The 6199-nt window shown below is 43.3% G+C and overlaps 1 protein-coding gene across 3 annotated transcripts in view; it reads left to right on the top strand.

The window, feature by feature from the left end:
• ZC3H12B (zinc finger CCCH-type containing 12B) overlaps positions 1 to 6199 on the top strand; it is a 500390-nt gene that overhangs the window by 433637 nt on the left and 60554 nt on the right. The window lies entirely within an intron of this gene.

Genomic DNA, 6199 nt, shown 5'->3' with positions numbered 1-6199 from the left:
AGGGTTTTTTGTGTCTCTATCTCTTTCAGTTCTGCTCTGATCTTAGTTATTTCTTGTCTTCTGTTAGGTTTTGAGTTTATTTGATTTTGCTCCTCAAGCTCCTTCAATTTTGATGATAGGGCGTCAATTTTAGATCTTTCCTTGCTTCTCATGTGGGCATTTGTTGCTATATATTTTCCTCTAGACACTGCTTTAAATGTGTCCCAGCGATTCTGGTACGTTCTGTCTTCGTTCTCATTGGTTTCAAAGAACATCTTTATTTCTGCCTTCATGTCATTGTTTATCCAGTCAACATTCAAGGGCCAGTTGTTCAATTTCCATGAAGCTGCGTGGTTCTGAGTTAGTTTCTGATTTCTGAGTTCTAACTTGATTGCACTGTGATCTGAGAGACTGTTTTTTATGATTTCCGTCCTTTTGCATTTGCTGAGGAGTGATTTACTTCCAATTATGTGGTAAATTTTAGAGCAGGTGTAATGTGGTGCTGAGAAGAATGTGTATTCTGTGGATTCGGGGTGGAGAGTTCTGTAAATATCTATTAGGTTTGTTTGGTCCAGGTCTGAGTTCAAGTCCTGGGTATCCTTGTTAATTTTCTGTCTGGTTGATCTGTCTAATATTGACAATGGGGTGTTAATGTCTCCCACTATTATTGTGTGGGAGTCTTAGTCTCTTTGTAAGTCATTAAGAACTTGACTTTCCGATTGGGTTTCTGAGTAGACGTTCAGTTTGTTGATGATGAAGTTATTTCTTTCTGTTTCTTAGTTTTCCTTCTAACAGTCTGGCCCCTCTGCTGTAGGACTGCTGAGGTCCACTCCAGGCCCTGCTTGCCTGGGGATCACCTGCAATGGCTGCAGAACAGTAAGGGTTGCTGCTAGTTTCTTCTTCTGCTATCTTTGTCCAAGAAGGATACCTGCCAGTTGTCAGTCTGAGCTCTCCTTTATGAGGTGACTCTTTGGATATTCAGGGTTCAGGGAGCTGTTTGAAGAGACAATCTATCCTTTATAGGAGCTCAGATGAACCAAGACCCGTATATTTTGTGCAGTCACCTTCTGCACTGGTCAAAACAGCCGCACCGGCCAAAACAGCCACTCTGGCAAGCCGTGGGGCTCCTTCACCTGGGAATCTCCTGGTCTATTGGCAATAAAAATCCATCTGGAAATGCAGCGTCCACTCATCCTCCATGCTCTTGCTGGGAGCTGCAATCCCAAGCTGCTTCTAATCGGCCATGTTGGATCCGTCTCCCCCCTTCTTTGTCTTTTTTTATCTTTGTTGGTTTAAAGTCTTCTTTGTCAGAAACTAGGATTGCAACCCCTGATTTTTTTTCTATTTTCCATTTGCATGGTAGATTTTTCTCCATCCTTTTATTTTATTTTTATTTTTTTGAGAGAGTGTCTTGCTCTGTTGCCCAGGCTGAAGTGTAGTGGCATGATCTTGGCTTACTGCAACCTCTGCCTCCCTAGTTCAAGAGATTCTTCCACTTCAGCCTCCCAAGTAGCTGGGACTACAGGTGCATGCCACCATGCCTGGTTAATTTTTGTATTTTTAATAGAGATGGGATTTCACCATGTTGGTCAGATTGGACTCAAACTCCTGACCTTAGGTGGTCCACCCACCTTGGCCTCCCAAAGAGCTGGAATTACAGACATGAGTTACCACACCCAGCCCCATCCCTTTATTTTGAGCCTATGTGTATCTTTGCATGTGAGATTGGTCTCTTGAAGACAGCATACTGATTGGTCTTGGCTCTTTATGCAGCTTGTCATTCTGTGTCTTTTAATTGGGACATTTTTTTCCAATTCAATTTGAGGCTTGTTATGTGTAGATTTGATTCTGTCATCATGTTTTTAGCAGGTAATTTTGCAGACTTGTTTATGTGGTTGCTTCATAGTGCCATTGATTTTTGTACTTCAGTATGTTTTTGTAGTGGCTAATTTTTTTTTTCTTCTATATTTAGTGCTTCCTTCATGAGCTTTTATAAAGCACATCTGCTGGTAATGAATTCCCTCAGCATTTGTTTGTCTTAAAGGATCTTATGTCTTCTTTGTTTATAAAGCTTAGTTGGGCTGAATTTGAAATTCTAGGTTGAGAATTTTTTTCTTTAAGAATGTTGAATACTGGCTCACAATCTCTCCTGGCTTGTAGATTTCCACTGACACGTTCACTGATAATCTGATGGGCTTCCATTTGTAGGTGAGCTGTTCTTTCTCTCTGGCTGCTTTTAACATTTTTTCTTTCATTTCAACCTTGGAGAATCAATGATTATGTGTATTGGGGTTGGTCCTTTTGTGATGTATTTTACTGGAGTTCTCTGCATTTCCTAAATTTGAATGTTGACCTATATTGCTAGGTAGGGAAATTTCTCCTGTATGATATTTTGAAGTGTTTTCCAACTTGATTACATTCTCCCTGTCTTTTTCACATACCTCTATCAATCTTAAGTTCAGTCTCACCAAACACGGTGGCTCACACCTGTAATCCCAGCACTTTGGGAGGCCAAGGCATGTGGATCACCTGGGGTTGGGAGTTCAAGACCAACCTCACCAACATGAAGAAACCTCATCTCTACAAAAAATACAAAAATTAGCCAGGCATGGTGGCACATGCCCGTAATCTCATCTACTCAGGAAGCTGAGGCAGGAGAATTGCTTAAACTCAGGAGGCAGAGTTTGCAATGAGCCAAGATCATGCCATTGCCCTCTAGTCTGAGCAACAAAAGTGAAAGTCCCTCTCAAAAAAAAAAAAAATTCAATCTCTACATAATCCCATATTTCTTGGAGGTTTTGTTCATTATTTATTCATTTTTCTCTATTCTTATCTGCCTGTTTTATGTCAGAAGATAGCTTTCAAGCTCTGAGATTATTTTTTCCACTTAGCCTATTCTGTTATTAATACTTGTGATTGCATTGTGAAGTTCCTGTAGTCTGTTTCTTAGCACTTACAGGTTGATTATATTCCTCCCTAAACTGGCTATTTTAGCTGTCATCTCCTGTATTTTCTATCATGATTCTTAGCTTCTATCATTGGGTTACAACATGCTCCTTTGGCTCAGAGAAGTTTGTTATTACCCACCTTCTGAAGCCAACTTCTATTCTTTCAACCATCTCAGCCTCAGCCCAGTTCTGAACCCTTGCTAGAGAGATATTGTGGTCATGTGGAGGAGAGTTGCTGACCTTTGAATGGGGTTTGGGGGGGGTCTTTTTGTTAATGCTGTTATTGCTTTCTGTTTGCTTGTTTTTGTTTTGGCAGTCAGGCCACTCTTCCAAAGAGCTGCCACAGTTTGCTGGGGGTCCACTCCAGACCCTGGTTGCCTTGGTCTTTTCCCTACCTGGTGGTTTCATCATTGAAGGTTGTGAAACAGCAAAGATGGCAGACTGCTCCTTCCCCTGAAAGCTCCTTTCCAGGAGGGTACCTGCTCTATTGCCAGCCTGAACATGCCTATAGGAGTGGTTGCAGACCTCTGTTGGGAGATCTCATCAATTCAGGAGGAATAGGATGATGGACTCATTTAAAGAAGCGGTCCGGCTGCTTTTGGGTAGAGCAGGTGTGCTGTGTTGGTGATCACTTCAGCCTGCAATTGATATGGGCTCTCCAGGACCAACAGAATAGATTGACTGATAAGCTGGAACAGCCAAGGTGGCAGCCTGCCCCACACTGCATGTACTCCATTTCAAAGAAAGATCAGAGATCTGTCTGTTGAAAACTGGCCATGATAGCAGAAGCCCTGGCTGGGAGGTTCCACCCAGGAAAGAGGAGTAGATCAGGGTCCCACTTAGAGAAGCAGTTTGGCCATGATCTGGCAAAGCAGCTGTGCTGCAATGAAGTGGGGAGGGCTTTCTTGCCTGGACCGTTTGGATTCTCCAAAGCTGGCAGACTGGAGGGGCTGAGTCAACCAAACTGCAGAGACTATTCACCATGAGACCACTCCTCCCTCCCTTTGGGGTCTCTGTCCCAGGGAGAGATCAGAGCTCTGTCCATAGAAAAATGACTGGGGTGACTGAAGCCCTGGCGGGGATGTCCCATTCAGTGAAGAGGAATGGATCAGGCCCTGCTTAAAGAAGCAGTCTAGCCATGATCTGGCAAAGCAACTCTGTTGCATTAGGGAGATCGCATTCTTATTCAGACCACTTGGACTCTCCAAAGCCAGCAACTAGACCACAGAGATGATGAGTCAACTAGACCACAGAGATGATGGCCATCCCTCCCCCGAGGAGCTCCCTCTCATCTCAGACAGACTCTACCCAGTTACCATTGGCTGGCGGAAATTCCAAGCCAGGGGGTCTTATGAGGTTCCTTGGAAGTGGGCCTGCAGAATGACACTGCTGGGCTCCCTGGATTCAGCCCCCTTCCTAGGGGTATGTACAAACCTCCCACCTTGCCTGAGTTGCAGACACATTTGTGGAAATCTTGGGGCCAGAATATGTAAAGCTCCTGAGTCTCTGTGTGTGCCTGAGCAGTGGCTCTGCTAAGACTCCACACAGCTCTCTGTATTGGAGCCAAGGCCTTCATAGCATAGGCTTACAAGGGGCTCTCCTGATCCACAGGTTGCAAAGATCCATGGGAGAAGCATGGTTTCCTGGCATAGTTGCACAATCACTTACCACTTCTTTTGGCTGAGGATGAGTCACTCCCAGATGGGCTATCACCCCATGCTTTTCTCCATTCTTCATGGCTTGAGTTGTTCGCCTAATCACTTCCAATGCAAGAATTAGGAAATTTCAATTGAAGGTGCTGTATTCACTCACCCCTGTTTTTCCTCTCCATGAGTACCATGGACTACAGCTGCTTCTAATTGGCCACGTTGGCCAACTACCCCCATTCCTCTGTTTTATCAAGCCAGCTACTTCAAGATGATAGGGAGCATGATAAGACCAGTGAAAAGAAGTATATAAGCATGAGCTTATTACCATACTTCTTTTGTTTTGAAGTTGACTAGGTTCTTTGGTCAGAAGCAATGCTGTGTGGAATACCATGATGGTGAATAAGGCATTCTGTAAGTCCATGGGTGGTAGTTCTGGCAGAAACATTAAATGTATGGAAAGCAAATCCACATCCAGTATAAGTGTCTATTCCAGTAAGAATGAAATACTGTTTCCTCCATAATAGAAGCAGTCGAGTGTAATCAACTTGCCATCAAGTAGATGCCTGATTACTCTGGAAATGTTGTCATATCAGGGGTTTGTATTTGTTTTTGTTGCTGGCAGATTGGGGACTCAGTGGTGGCCTTAGCCAAGTTGGCCTTGGTGAGTTGCATTCCATGTTGGTGACCCAATGCATAATCTTCACCCTTTTCACAAACACCAACATTTTTATGAGCCCATGAGGCAATGATAGGGGTGGCTGGAGAAAGATGCTGATGGGTATTGAAAAATGAGTCATTCTATCTACTTGATTATTGAAATTATCCTCTAGTGAGATCACACTTTGGTGAGCATTCATATGGGCCACATCTTCACATTCTTTGCCCATTCTGAGAGATTTATCCATGTACTTAATTCCCCACATTTCTTTGTCACCAATTTCTCAATCATATACCTTACAAGTCCCTGATTATCTCACCAAACCATTGACTATAACCCATTAATTGTTATGTAATTACACATCTGGCCATTTAGCCTTTCAAGCAAAGTTAACAACCAAGTACAATGCTGTATTCAAGTTTCTGCCCACTGGGAAGATTTTTTTTACCATTGTCTTTCAGGAATATCCCAGAAAGGGGCTATTATGCTGCAGCTGTTCACTTTTGAGTGGTGCATGTGTGTCATGCAGAACCATCTGTAATCTAGGCCTGAGTCTTCTCTTCTTTTGTCAACTAACCCTAGGGTACTCCCCGTGAGGCCACAGGTATAAACTGAGAGAGAGAAGACAGCATAGCAGGAGTAGAAACCATGGGTATTAGCTCCACTTTTTTATATAACTTACTTGTGCTTTCAGAACCTGTTTGCAGCTGATCACAAATATACCACTTCCATTTTATGATGGAATGCTGCTGTGCATGTTCAACTCTATGGCTTGGTGGGTAAGATAATACTCCATTCATGATAGGCAGCCCAGGTCACATGGTAACTTGGTGACTTACGATTGAGCATTTAGTTTCTCTTCAGACCCAGTAGAGGCCAAGAGTAATCTCCCAAAGGACAGCAGTTATTTGTGGATTATGGCACTGCCTTGCTCCAAAATTCTAAAGGCCTGCACTGCAGATCAT

Source organism: Cebus imitator, unplaced genomic scaffold, assembly GCF_001604975.1.
Source record: "Cebus imitator isolate Cc_AM_T3 unplaced genomic scaffold, Cebus_imitator-1.0 Scaffold463, whole genome shotgun sequence".
Taxonomy (NCBI): domain Eukaryota; kingdom Metazoa; phylum Chordata; class Mammalia; order Primates; family Cebidae; genus Cebus; species Cebus imitator.
The sequence above is the reverse complement of the archived record's forward strand: the minus strand, read 5'-3'. Positions and strand labels throughout refer to the sequence as shown.